The following is a 15,522-nucleotide window of genomic DNA, read 5'->3' as shown; positions in this document are numbered from 1 at the left end:
GTCTTATCAACTACTGCAGACAATGGATCCCTGACTGCTCTTTATATGACAAGATTCTCCGTTCTGCAATCTCTCATCACGATCCACTGCAACAGCCCTTGACCTGGACTGACACTATGATGGACGCTTATCACTCCCTCAAAAGCGCTCTCTGTTCAGCTCCGGCGCTGGGTTTACCTGACTACTCAAAGCCCTTCCATCTCTATGCCTGTGAACACCAAGGCACAGCGTCTGCTGTTTTGGCCCAGGAGCATGGGGGTGGGATGCGTCCGTGTGCGTTTTTATCCAAAACATTAGACACTGTTGCTCAAGGCTTACCTGCGTGTCTAAGGGCTGTCGCCGCCTGTGCTCTGATGGTTTTAGATGCGGAAAAATTGGTTTTGTCTCACCCACTGATTTTGCACTCATCACATCAAGTTAAACAGGTGTTGCAAAATTTACAGACCCAGCATATGACTGCACAGCGACGCTCCGGATATGAAACCATTCTCTTTTCTACTGACAATCTCGAAATTCGTGCCACATCCTCTTTCAATACTGTAGGTCACGCTCTCGCACGCCTTCTTAATTCTCAGGACGACAGTCTGGAAGACACCGATCATGATTGTCTATCTGAAATCTTGCATACTACCAGTATCAGGTCTGATCTCTCCTCCAGCCCTCTAGGGACGGGGGAAGTACTCTTTGTTGATGGCTCTTGTTCTAAACCCTCAGATGGTGTTTTCCTCTGTGGTTATTCTGTGTGTTCATTGCCTGATATTGTGCATGAGGCCTATGCTCTTCCTTTCTCTTCGGCTCAGGCAGCCGAGTTGTATGCGTTAATGCGTGCTTGTATTTTGTTTCAGGGCAAAGATGTCACAATCTGCATAGACTCTCGTTACGCCTTTGGTGTGGCTCATGATTTTGGGAAGATTTGGCAGTCTCGAGGCTTCCATGCCACGGACGGGAAGCCCATTTCACACTCTACCTTAGTACAAAATCTCATTGATTCTTGTCATCTCCCTAGGTCACTCGCCATAGAAGCGCATGCCTCGGGGAACACACCTGAAATCATGGGTAATTCTCTTGCTGATCGTAGTGCAAAACTTGCTGCTGCTTCTGGTGTCATGTCTCCTGGCCTAGATCCTTCACTATGTAATACATCTTGCCTTGCTAGTACATTGATTCCCGATTTAGATCTTCTTTCTTTACAGGCTTCAGCCTCTCCAAATGATTCTGCCTTTTGGCAGTTACAAGGCGCTTATGTTGCCTCTGATGGCCTATGGTACAGTCAGGATGGCCGCCTTTGTCTTCCATCTCATTGCCTTGCCTTCCTTGTGCGTGAATTTCAGGGCGTGACACATCGTGCACGAAGGGGGGTGAAGGGGGACATGAACAAACTTTTTTGTATAGCCAATTTAAACAGTTTGGTGGACTCAATTCTCGAGAGATGCCTCATCTGCGCTCAAAATAATCCCTCTAAAGCAGTCGCGAAACACGAGTGTTTACCCATACCTACGTCTCCATTCCTACAATGGCAAATCGACTTCACACACATGCCTCCCTGTGGGCCGTTTAAATATCTCCTGGTGATTGTGGACAAATTCTCTAAATGGGTAGAAGCCTGTCCTTGTTCTTGAGAGAACACGAAGATAGTTACTCATATTCTGGCAAAAGAAATAATACCTCGTTATGGGGTTCCAGACGCCATAGACTCAGACAAAGGTACCCCTTTCACCTCAAAAGTCACACAAGACCTTTGTAAGTATCTCTCACTAAACTGGGGTTTTCACATTCCGTACCACCCTCAATCCTCTGGTATCGTAGAACGTACTAATCGAACATTGAAAGACAAACTAACTAAGGCCATGCAGGCCACAGGTTCGAAAAATTGGGTAGACTTATTGCCAGCCACTCTGGCTGAAATTCGCATGACATCAAAACCTAGTCTAGGGGGCTACTCTCCCTACGAAATTATTTTTGGAAGACCTTTCCCTCTCCCCTGGAGAAAGGGGACTCCGGCTCTGGGTACCTCTGATTTGAAAACACATATGGATGAGTATTCTGCAGCCCTTATGGATAAGTTGCATAAAATTTGTACTAAGGTCAATAGTACAATACCATCTCCACCATCAGCACCCACACACCCCTTCCAAGTGGGAGACAAGGTGCTGGTGCGACTTTTTAAACAATTTGGACAATAGGGAGAACCTAGATATAGCGGGCCTGCAGAAATAGTCGCCATTACTCATACTGCTGTTTTAACTGACCTTTTCCCACAGTGGATCCATGCCACGCGATTGAAGAAGGCTCCATAACAAAGTTGTGTTACAATTACAAGTTTGCTATTAACGTTTTTTAGACCGAGCTGGTGATCTTTCTGCCACATTAAGCCAGAAGAGGGGGGAAAAAAATCACAGCGTTTGTTTCAAGAACCAAAAGATGTAAATATCCTATGCCTGTTGCCTTTCCCAGATGTGACAAATACTTGTTTTGTAATGTTGAGTAGCTAGTCTGATAATAATAAGAAGGAATTTGGACTTACCTGAAGTAGGCTAAATGTAAACTAACAGCATTCTAGGCTGTAGGTGAATATCTTTTAATGTTGTTATTTTTATGTATAATGTTATTTTAGTAAGCAGCAACTGTTAACTGAAATTATGAGATTCAAGATGTTAACATTGTCCTCCTGGCCTGCAGGCAATCCCTGGTGGGGTCAACAATGAAAAAACAAAAAACAATTAGCTACAGCGTTTTTTCAAAAACCGAGCAATGTTGACCAGGTAGGCCTTTGTCTACCAATGTTCATTCAGTTAGAAAACTCACAATTCGAATGTATATTGAAGCTTCAGTACACACACACACACACACACACACACACACACACACACACACATTATATATATATGCATTTACACAAAATGGAATCATTTGCTGACAGCTCAGTCCCCCCCAGTTCAAAAATCCTATCTGCGCCCCTGTGTTTATACTGTTTGTGTTGTTTATTTCAGTTATTCTATTTTTATTTATGAGTGTTTAGTCTGTTGAGTTCTTATCTAGAGTATTTATACTGTTTGTGTGGTTTATTTCAATTATTCTATTTTTATTTATGAGTGTTTAGTCTATGTCCAGTTCTTATCTAGAGTGTTTATACTGTTTTTGTATTGTTTATCTCAATTATTCTATTTTTTATTTATATTATTGCCTGTTTGCACCGTGGGTCAGAGAGGACTGTAATTTCATCTGTGCTGTATGTCAAGCATGCATAGCATATTTGACAATAAAGTTGACTTGACTTTACTTGAATGGCTTTTTGCTAAACAACTTTATTTAACTATTTGGTCAAAAAAAAAAAAAAACAATCCTGAGCAATGTAATAACATTTTTTTCAAGGAATATAGGCCTAAGGTACAATTAAGCAATGTCATTTTTAAAAGTACTCCATCCCCATATCATCAAATATCAAATCATCATAGTAAGAAATAATGTTATTACCAGTGGGAATAATGTACAATGCATCACTAACATCTTAAACTGTCAAAGTTGAGCGTAATGACTATGAAATTGAGGGAGAGGTTATGAATGTTGGATTTGGTTAAAGGTCATTCCATTTCCATTTGGCTTTAGTCATTGGAGAAGGGACACTGTATACTATGTGCTATCTAGGTAGGTAGTAGGTGCCCTATGTGCATCCCAAATGACATAAGCCAAATGAACATGGCATAATAGTGAATTGAGAGAGCGAGAGGAAAGGCACACTACATTCCCTAAGGGTTGGACAATAGGGAAGAAATATAGGAGGAATTACATAAATATAAATGAGGTTAATGAAACATCACGTCATATTGGTATTTATTGTGATCAATAATTATGTTCTAGCCTCCGTTGAGGGCCATTTGGAGGTTTTTGTCACCAAGATTCAAGATTTTTATTTGTCATACACAATAACAGACACAACGGTTTATTATTGGGTAATGAAATTCTTATTTTTCAACTGCCCGACCAAACTACACTTACCAATATAAAAAGAAATATTATATTTCATATTTATATATATATATGTAAAAAATGAAATATAAAATATAAAGTGCATATGGAATGCAAAATATAAAGGTAGAGTGAAAATGAAGATAACATTAAAAAAAAGGAGAGGCAAACAAACAATGTGCAAACATAGAGGTAGATATACTGTGCAATGTCTTGTGCAAAATTGCTAATATAGTCTGTGGTTCAAAAGCCTGATGGAAATATGGAAATATAGAGGTCGATGGTGATTATAATCCATGGTTCAAAAGCCTGATGGCCTGGGGGTAAAAACTGTTTGTCAGTCTAGTAGTCCTTGCTTTCATACTCCTGTAGCGTCTGCCAGATGGTAGGAGCGTGAATAGTCTGTGTTGTGGGTGTGTTTGGTCCCTGATGATGCTCTGTGCCCTTTTTGTGACCCGGGTGTTGTAAATGTCCTGTACTGGGGGAGGACAGCTCCACAGATGAACTGTGCCATTTTAATGACACGCTGGAGAGCCTTTCTGTCCTGAGTTGTGCAGTTCCCATACCACACAGTGATGGAATTTGTCAGGACGCTCTCCACTGTGCACCTGTAGAAGTTGCTGAGGAGTTTGGTGGACAGTCCAAATTTCCTCAGCTTCCTCAGGAAGAAGAGTCTCTGTTGAGCCTTCTTGATGGTCTGCTGTGTGTTGTGTGTCCAGGTGAGATCCTCACTGATGTGAGTTCCGAGGAATTTAAATGTTTTCACCCTCTCCACCTGTGTCCCGTTGATGTGCAGCAAGGCGTGCTGGTCTCTCCTCCTCTTCCTCGGGTCAATAATAATCTCCTTGGACTTCTCAGCATTCAAGGTGAGGTTATTTTCCTGGCACCAGGAGACCAGCTGAGCCACCTCCTCCCTGTAGGGCCTACAGTGTACAGTGTAGGCGCTCTCATCTCCGCCGGTGATCAGCCCAATGACAGTGGTGTCGTCAGCGAACTTGATGATGGAAGTGTTGCTCTGGGTGGGGGTGCAGATCTCTTCTTCGCCAGCATTTCCTGAATCTCTTCACTGTTTTTGTCGAACCAATCTTTGTTCTTCTTTTTGGTGAAACCGAGGACTTCTTCAGATGTCTGTAGAATGGCTGTTTTCAGTTGTTTCCAAAGACTTTCTGGAGAGGAATCTGTGGGGCAGCTGGATTCCTCAAACTTTGACTGTAGACCTGCCTGGAAGTCAGCTTTCACTTCAGCTGACTGGAAACTGCTAATCTTGAGTTTCCTCCTGCTGGGTCCTCTCTTCTTTGGTTTGGGTTTGAAGTGAAGTTTGAGTTTGCAGTGGACAAGGCGATGGTCAGTGTGGCATTCTGCGCTGGGCATTACTCTGGTGTGTAAGACGTCATTCAGGTCTCTCTGGTGCACTAGAACATAGTCAAAGAGGTGCCAGTGTTTGGACCGAGGATGCATCCAGGTTGTTTTTAAACTGTCTCTTTGCTGGAAGATGGTATTTGTGATAACGAGTTGTTGTTCTGTGCAGATCTCCAGCAGTAGGCGCCCATTTTCGTTGCCGTTTCCAACACCATGTTTCCCAAGAACTCCTTTCCAGGCTTCTGAATCTCGGCCCACTCTGGCATTAAAGTCACCAAGGATGATAACCTTGTCAATCAGCAGGGGTGCTTTGCAGGAGCCTGTGCAGGTTGGAAAAAAACTTGTCCTTTTTTGCTGGATCTGCTTGGAGAGTCGGGGAATACACACTAAAGAGCGTGACGTGCTGTTGGGTACTGAGTGGGAGGTGCATGGAGATGATGCGGTCAGAATGACCAGTTGGCAGAGTTTCAAGCTTGGAAGCGATGGAGTTTCTAACCATGAAGCCGACACCAGAGAGGCGTCTCTCTGTTGATGGTTTGCCTGACCAGTAGAGAGTGTATCCAGCACCGTGTTCTTTGAGGCTGCCTTCCTCTGGAAACCGGACTTCACTGAGAGCAGCGATGTCAACATCTAGACATGACAGTTCATGTGCAATAAGAGCAGAGCGACATTCTGGACAACTGCAGACAGCTGAATCAAGCATGGTTCTGATGTTCCAGCATGCAACTTTCAGGAGTGTGCAACGATTCTTCTTTGAATTTGATTTTGTTCTTGTTTTTGTTCAGCTGCTTGTGAAGATGCCTATTGACCGTGGCTAGCCAACTGAGTGGCCAGGAGACGAGCTTTTTTTAGGCCAGCTTTTCTAGGCCCCTCTCCATGTGGAGCAAGCAGTGCTATCCCTAGAAAAGGCTGCTTGGCTGTTCAGGGTGCTGCCGAGTGATGTTGTCGTCTCCGGGTCAACATCAGGCGACCAGTGTCCTGAACCACCTGTATGCAGGATTGGGATTGCGGCTTCCAGTGTCATCTTCCACCTGTTGTTTTCACCCCTTTCCCATCGCTACAGGTCTTGGAAGAGCTGGTGGTCGTGGACGTGGACACATCCTTTGGCCTGCACAATGGAGTTTTGTAGGTGAAGTACAGTGTGTGCAGAACTGGCCCCACCCTTTACACCTGGGGATCATCTGCCATAGCTTAGCAAGCTGGGACGGTGACAGCGAGGTCTTCGGGTCGTAGGTTTTATATCGGAGTGTCCTTCTCCTAGACAGGTTGCCTACCATGGCTGACGAGCCCCATCTGCCCAGAGTGACCTGGTTATACTGTGCCAGGTACCTGCAGTTGTCCTCTCCTGTCGGTTTTAATCCAGGTGACACCATGAGGAGGTCAGAGTAGGACTTGAGGTCTGCGCCACTCAGTGGATGTTTTAGATCCAGTATGGAGCTCACCCATACCAGCATCCAGTGACTATGTTGGCCCCCATTTGCCCCCACAAATATACCACAAGTAAACTTATATACCAATAGCTTACTAGTTCTATACTTGTAGACCACTTTTTAGTTTACAAAAGCATACTTCATAGTATACTGGAAATATACAATGAGTTTACTTGTTTTATACTTCTAGTCCACTTTTTAGTTTATTAAAATATACTTTGTAGTATACTGGAAATATACTATTGGTTTACTTGTTGCACACTTCTAGTCCACTTTTTAGTTTATAAAAGTATACTCAATAGCATATTGGAACTATACCATTAGTTACTGGTTATATACATCTAGTCCACTTTTTAGTTTTGAAGTATACTGCAATTACCCTTCTAGGTATACTATTAGTTTTCTAGCCCGAACCCTTACCTCATGCACACTACCAGTAGACGACTTAAGTGTTTTGTACCTTAAGTTACAATGAAGTTATAAAGGTAAGAATTCACAAAATAACAACAGACACTCAGGATTAAGAACATATTCATTTTCTTTAAAAAACTTGATTTAAAGCAAGATTGTATTAAATGCCAAAGTATAAAAACATGGAAATGACAACTGAAATTGACATCCAAGCTCTAAAGAAAAATAAATAAATTAAAAAAAATAATTATCCCAGGGCGGCACGGTGGTGTCGTGGTTAGCGCTGTCGCCTCACAGCAAGAAGGTCCTGGGTTCGAGCCCCGGGGCCGGCGAGGGCCTTTCTGTGTGGAGTTTGCATGTTCTCCCCGTGTCCGCGTGGGTTTCCTCCGGGTGCTCCGGTTTCCCCCACAGTCCAAAGACATGCAGGTTAGGTTAACTGGTGACTCTAAATTGACCGTAGGTGTGGATGTGAGTGTGAATGGTTGTCTGTGTCTGTGTGTCAGCCCTGTGATGACCTGGCGACTTGTCCAGGGTGTACCCCGCCTTTCGCCCGTAGTCAGCTGGGATAGGCTCCAGCTTGCCTGCGACCCTGTAGAAGGATAAAGCGGCTAGAGATAATGAGATGAGATGAGATAATTATCCCACTGACCTGGCGACTTGTCCAGGGTGTACCCCTGTAGTCAGCTGGGATAGGCTCCAGCTTGCCTGCAAGCCTGTAGAACAGGAAAAAGCGGCTAAAGATAATGAGATGGGATGAGATGAATTATCCCACTCAGGAGAATTAAAAAAAAAAAAAACTTATATGGAACCACAGACATACCTAAGAGTCAACAATGCTGAAGCACAACTACAGGGCAAGTACACTTAAACATAAGGCACAAATATTTTAACACTTTATTACACTTTTGTTAAGTATATTTTGATCAAAAGTTTAAGTATAAGCTTTTCAGTATAAGCCAAGTATACTTATGTATAACTTCATTAAGTACAGTATATCTCTGATAAGTAAATAAAAAGTAAACTGAAAGCATACTCTCTTATTTTTAGTTAAAAAGAAGTATATTAGAAGCACACTTAAATAAACTTCTTTTTTGTAAGGTTTTTTGACAGTTTTCCACTTTGCCTCAGTCCATCGTGAAAGACCTCAGGCGGTGTTTCTGGATATTGTTTATATCTGGTTTTAATTTGCATTTGCGGATACAGTAATGAACTGTTTTCACAGATGATGGTTTTCTGAAGTGTCCCTGAGCCCATACAGTGATTTCCACTCCAGACACATGTCTGCTTTTAATGCAGTGTCTCCTGAAGGCCTGAAGATCACAGGCATCCAATGTCAGTTTTCAGCCTTGTCTCTTGCATACAGAGATTTCTCCAGATTCTCTGAATCTTTTAATGATATTATGTACCATAGATGATGTGATCCCCAAATTCTTTGCAGTTTTACATTGAGGAACGTTATTCTTAAATTGTTGCACTATTTGCCCATGCAGTCTTTCACAGAGTGATGAATCCCTCCCCATCTTTACTTCTGAGAGACTCCGCCTCTCTGGGATGCTCTTTTTATACCCAATCATACCTGTTGCTAATTAACCAAATTAGAGGGGGTTTTTTTAGAATTACAAAACTTTTTCAGTCTTTTGTTGTCCCTGTCCCACCTTTTCTGAAATGTGTTGCTGACATCAAATTCAAAATGAGTATATATATTTTTCAAAAATCAATACAATTTCTCAGTTTCAACATTTAATATGTTGTCTTTGTACTATTTCCAATTAACTATAGGGTCCCCATGATTTGCAAGTCTTCACATTCTGTTTTTATTTATTGTTTACATAGTGTCCCAAATTTATGGAATTGGGGCTTGGTGCAAGTCCCTGAGGTGGGTGGAATACTGAAACTGGGCAGGCGGGAAATGATAGTGACGCAAACCTTTATTTTTTCTATTTGCTTGCTTTTCAGTTTCACTATTCTCATTCACTTACTCACACACATGCACACACACATATGCTCTGGTCGGGAGAGATCGCCTCTCTTTGCTCTCTTCCTCCTTTTCTATCCTCCCTCGTTACCCCGCCTCTCGCCCATAGTCAGCTGGGATAGGCTCCAGCTTGCCTGCGACCCTGTAGAACAGGATAAGTCGCTACAGATAATGCATGGATGGATATTTATTTTCATGGGTGAATGGCACAATGGTGTAGTGGTTAGCACTGTTGCCTCACAGCAAGAAGGTTCTGGGTTCGAGCCCAATGGCTGACGAGGGCCTTTCTGTATGGAGTTTTCATGTTCTCCCCGTGTCTGTGTGGGTTTGCTCCGGTTTCCCTTACAGTCCAAAAACATGCAGGTTAGGTTAATTGGTGGCTCTAAATTGACCATAGGTGTGAGTATGAATGGTTGTTTGTCTCTATGTGTCAGCTCTGTGATGACGTGGTGACTTGTCCAGGGTGTACCCTGCCTCTCACCCATAGTCAGCTGGGATAGGCTCCAGTTTGCCTGCAACCCTAAAACAGGAAAAGCAGCTACAGATAATGGATGGACTTTCATGGGTCTGAAACATCTATTTCAGCTAGCCTACAATTTAAGAGTCTGTAAATCTAAACTATGTACCCATACCAGAGATTTTCCCATTGTCTTTAATTAATGTTAACCTAAAGCAGTTGCAGAATAGACCTACAGTGCACTCAGTGAGGAAAATCTCACTTTTAATGCAACACGTGATCAAAATACATGAAAACCAGAAATGTCCCCCCGTTTTATTACAAAGATGAAAACAGTAGATGTTTTAATGATATTTTCACCACCGAACCAAAAATGTCCCCGGTTTTCTTCTCAGAAATCAAGTCAAGTTTATTTTTATAGCGTTTTTAACAATAGACATTGTCACAAAGCAGCTTTACAGAATTTTAATGACTTTAAACATGAGCTAATTTTCTCCCTAATCTATCCCCAATGAGCAAGCCTGTGGTGACGGTGGCAAGGAAAAACTCCCTCAGACGACACAAGGAAGAAACCTCGAGAGGAACCAGACTCAAAAGGGAACCCATCCTCATTTGGGTGATAACAGACAATGTGATTAACAGTTTTAACATGAAGTCTGTTTCATTGACGTTATAAACTCTTCATTGATGGAAACTTGAGTGCAAAACTGTTCATGACAACTGCAGTCCTAAAGTTAGCAAGTCAACTGTAGTCCTCAGACATTACTGTAAGAGTCCAGAGCATCTTCCAAGTATGGCTTTCAACTGTCCATATGGGGCCGTCCTCTACAGGAGTGATGTGATGAGACTTCAGCCAGATGTAGGGTACCAGGATGTCTCAGGCAGGTCCGAGGAGCAGAAGAGGTCACCATCTCAATAAGAGTTTGCTAGCATGTCAGGTGGCGTTTCACTGACTAACGAGCTTAATGTTAAACCAGCATGATGACACAGCATGCGTTCATTTTGTGAATTCACATTTCTGTCTTTGGTAACGGCATTAGGTTTTGTAAGCGTTGTGGCAATAATACAACAATGTGTTGACAGAAAATGTACTTTTAATACTTAAGTATTTTAAAAAGCAAGTACTTCAGTACTTTAAGTAAAAATTTGACTGGACAACTTTCACTTGTATCGGAGTAACATTTGACCAGTGGGATCTGTACTTTGACGTTTTATTCCAAGAGAAAGCTAGCAATAAAGTTGTCTGTGCTTTTAGAGTTAACAATAATGTTGCAAACGTACAGTACCTATGTAGTCTGGTTAGTCAAATGACTTTTTCTATGGATTTGCCCACCAAGTTGCCATCGCCTTGTCTACGGCTAATGATAACACATAGCTAGTTAACTTGGACACTGTTAGTTAGCATGTAAAAACAGAGTTATGCTAACATAAATAACATTAACTTATCTGAAGTCCTTTCAGAAATATGTTTTAGCATAATCGTGCCAAATGAACAAAATGGAGAAATATTTCTTTTCTAGTAGCGTTAGCTATGCAATATGATTCCGAGTTTGAAAAGAGTTTGCTAGCATGTCAGGTGGCGTTTCACTGACTAACAAGCTTAACATTAAACCAGCATAATGGCACAGCATGCGTTCATTTTGTGAATTCACATTTCTGTCTTTGGTAACGGCGTTAGGTTTTGTAAGCGTTGTGGCAATAATACAATGACGCGTTGACAGAAAATGTACTTTTAATCCTTAAATATTTTTAAAAGCAAGTACTTCAGTACTTTAAGTAAAAATTTGACCGGATAACTTTCACTTGTATCGGAGTAACATTTGACCAGCGCGATCTGTACTTTGACTTAAGTAATGAAGTTGGGTACTTTGTCCACCTCTGTGTATCCATAACTTACATATACACATACCTTCCCCTGTATCACTAGAGAGACACTAACTGCTGGAACCAAATTCCACCGTGGCGGCACGGTGGTGTAGTGGTTAACATGGTCGCCTCACAGCAAGAAGCTTCCGGGTTTGAACCCAGCGGCCGGCGAGGGTCTTTCTGTGTGGAGTTTGCATGTTCTCCCTGTGTCTGCGTGGGTTTGTTCCAGGTGCTCCGGTTTCCCCCACAGTCCAAAGACATGCAGTTAGGTTGACGTGGGGTGGCCTTGGGCTGAGGTGCCCTTGAGCAAGGTACCTAATCCCTGACTGCTTCCCGGGTGCTCTAGTGTGGCTGCCTACTGCTCTGGGCAGGGGTGGAGCTAAAGGGGGGGGCGGGCAGGGCCATTGCCCCTGGGCCTTGGGCCCTCCCCCTAGCCGTACAGGGCCCCACCCTTTGAGCAAGTTCTGTTCTAATATAGCCTGATTATATGCCGCAGGCCTTCTGTTTGTTTGCAATTTCACCATGGCTAGGTCCAAAGGCTATGCTCTTAAAAACTTTTTGTTAGATATAGCCTGAGTAGGCCTATATGCCGCAAGCCTTCTAATTTGTTTGTTTGCAATTTCGCCATGTGGGGGGGCCCTGATTGGTGTTTTGCCCTCAGGCCTTGTGTGCAGTTGTTCCACCTCTGGCTTTGGGTATGTGTGTGTGCGTGTGTTCACTGCTTCAGATGGGTTAAATGCAGAGGATGAATTTCACTGTGCTTGAAGTGTGCATGTGACAAATAAAGGTTTCTTCTCTTCTCTTGTGTGTGTGTGTGTCAACATATCAATAGACATAGCCAGCCAGTAAACATGATTCTGACTCTGATTCTGATTTTTATGCTGTATTCAGTGAGTGATAATTCTGTCAGATGGTGGCGGTGTGTTTAGGGCGAAGAGGACCTGTGCATTTCCTTGTTTCTTGGGGTGGACACCCCAAGTTTGTGGTGTTTTACTGCCCCCTATATCTGTTTAGAGTGTAGAGCATGAAGTCACCAGGTGGCCAAAATGCTTCCATTCCACACTGCACCTTTAAAGATGGTAAAAACCCAACCAGGGCTACGTCATGTCTGTTCAAGGGAACGAAACAAAAGAATGACTTCATTGTGACGTCATAGCGATCCAAGAACACGCAGAAACGTTGTAGTTACTGTTGCTAGGGCAGCTTTTATAAACAGTTGAGACATTCGTCATATCTGAGTACGTGTTAGCGCTCAGTGTTCTCATCTGCTTTTCATCATCTAACACGGTATCGTCTGATATTATCATAATGGCTTCGAGGTTACAGCGCAAAGTAGGGCCTCTGGATGGATGGTACACGTTTTCCAGTCGTCCCCACGCCGCTCTCAGCCTCCTCAGGCACACGGATCCTGCCATGCTGGAGTAAGAAGCCCATCTGGGTGACTGAGCTGAGTGCACTCAGTGTTTGTCGATGCCCTCTGGAGCATGTGTATAGGGTTATACAGAGACAACTGACTCTGAATGCGCTTAGCTAAGTGATAGATGTCTAACTGGTTTATGTTTTTGAAACTAATGGTAATCACTTATTTTTTCACGTGATACAGAAATGAAGGACGACCAGGCTATGGAAACATTATGTATGATCGACGTGTTGTTAGAGGAAATACCTATGCACAACATCTGCCAGTCGTGAGTATTTATACACACAGGAATCAGACTAGTGTCAGAAATGTTTACTATGGAGTCACATTACTGCCATGAAAGAAGTTTTGAAACATATACATTACCGTTCAAAAGTTTGGGGTCACCCAGACAATTCTGTGTTTTTCCATGAAAAGTCACACTTTTATTTCCCACCATAAGTTGTAAAATGAATAGAAAATCTAGTCGAGACATTTTTCTGGCCATTTTGAGCATTTAATCGACCCCACAAATGTGATGCTCCAGAAACTCAATCTGCTCAAAGGAAGGTCAGTTTTATAGCTTCTCTAAAGAGCTCAACTGTTTTCAGCTGTGCTAACATGATTGTACAAGGGTTTTCTAATCATCCATTAGCCTTCTGAGGCAATGAGCAAACACATTGTACCATTAGAACACTGGAGTGATAGTTGCTGGAAATGGGCCTCTACACCTATGGAGATATTGCACCAAAAACCAGACATTTAGTAGAATTTAGCTAGAATAGTCATTTACCACATTAGCAATGTATAGAGTGGATTTCTGATTAGTTTAAAGTGATCTTCATTGAAAAGAACAGTGCTTTTCTTTCAAAAATAAGGACATTTCAAAGTGACCCCAAACTTTTGAACGGTAGTGTATAAATCCTTACACGGATTGTACCTACAGTATGGCCGTAGCCTAGGGTGCATCAGTTGCCCTCACTTTAATAAAATCTGATGCATTTTTGTTTGGGTGTTCCTTTTCACCAATAAAGACATCCTGTAAAATTTTTTGACCATATTCAAAAGTCTTAATGGTGGCACCATGAGGTTCTTTTTTTTTTTTTTTTTGCCAAAAAACGCTTATTTTGTTTTCGCGTAAGGTTTGAATCACAATGTTGGACTCCATTTATTGATTTCTTGTGAGCCAGAGATCATGTTAAGAACCTTTGCAAGGGATTGAGAAGCATTAATGCGATTCATAATACATTTGTATTGTTTAAAAGTAGTTGAACAGTGATTCAATGAACAGCTAAAACTCAAACTGTGCTTGATAGAATATTTAGAATATGTACTAAAAATGTGTATCTAAGATATTTGGTATACTCTATAAGGTGCCATAACATTTCATGAAAAGTGATCGAAATTTTGTCATAAAAGTCATAAAATAGCAGCTTTTTCCATAACTTTGAGCTCCTGGTGCCAAAATTAAACTTTTGAGTTTTGTCAAAATATTTCACCCAGTGTGTTTTCTTACCAAAAGGAACATAAAAACAAAAATGCATCATGATCGGAGGAACTTTTCATTTTTAGGGGGCAACTGATGCACCCTACCGTAGCCAGCTATGAGGCCACCGAGGTCATTTTTAAGAGCTGAAAATACATTTGTACGGGCAGCACGGTGGTGTAGTGGTTAGCACGGTCGCCTCACAGCAAGAAGGTTCTGGGTTCTAACCCTGTGGCCGGTGAGGGCCTTTCTGTGTGGCGCTTGCTTGTTCTTCCTCCGGGTGCTCTGGTTTCCCCCACAATCCAAAGACATGTGGTTAGGTTAATATGGGACGGCCTTGGGCTGAGGTGCCCTTGAGCGCGGCATCTAACTCCCATCTGCTCCCCGGGTGCTGTTAGCATGGCTGCCCACTGCTCTGGGTATGTATGTATGTGTGTGTGCTCATTGCATTGCAGTGCAGTAGACACGTTTTTTTCATGGTAACCATCAGTGCACTTTCATGAAGCTGTTAAATTTACATTTTCGAAGCAGCTCAGTTGTAGCCTACCTTGTTTGTGATTTTAAAAATGAATCATTCGATAAGCCAAAGCAATAGAGTGGAAAGTTTCAACTTGTGTTTGCCTTGGATAACTTTGCCTTGTGATATTAGAGAGTTTAAGAGGATCTTGGTGGGATTGGGTCCTCTGCGTCTGTATCTTGCGTGTGTGGGAGAGCAAGAACAGAAAAAAACAAGAAGATAGGGCAGGCTATGAGAGTGTGCGAGTGCGACCCCCAAAAGAATGCAGTTCTAGACACTGCGAGTGCTCATTCTAGAGCGTGTGCATGGTAACCATCAGCGCACTTCCATAAAGCTGTTAAAATTTAGCCTACAGGTTTTCGAAGCAGTACAGCTTTGTTTGTGAACTTTAATAAATCATTCGGTAAGTCAAAGCAATATTTGTAAGAAGTGTTCTGACTTGATTTTGCTGTGGTGTAAAGATTAAAGGCTGACAGTGACACATGTAGAAATGATCTGGACATGGCTCTGGCCTTGTAGTAAAGGTTGAGGTTTTTATTTAAATAGGCTATAGGCCTCGATTTGGATAACTAGTGTTTTACAGACAGCACTGACTGAATTAAAGATTATTATATGGTCATTTCACCCCTCTCATTTAAATATGTCGAAAATCTTTC

At 42.3% G+C, this 15,522-nt stretch overlaps 1 pseudogene; it reads left to right on the top strand.

Moving 5' to 3' along the window:
* Positions 1–12,772: 12,772 nt before the first annotated feature.
* LOC132899030 (radial spoke head protein 3 homolog B-like) overlaps positions 12,773–15,522 on the top strand; it is a 36,498-nt pseudogene continuing 33,748 nt past the window's right edge.

Source organism: Neoarius graeffei, chromosome 15, assembly GCF_027579695.1.
Source record: "Neoarius graeffei isolate fNeoGra1 chromosome 15, fNeoGra1.pri, whole genome shotgun sequence".
NCBI classification, from domain to species: Eukaryota; Metazoa; Chordata; class Actinopteri; order Siluriformes; family Ariidae; genus Neoarius; species Neoarius graeffei.
Note: the sequence above shows the minus strand (reverse complement) of the source record. Positions and strands in the feature narration are given on the sequence as shown.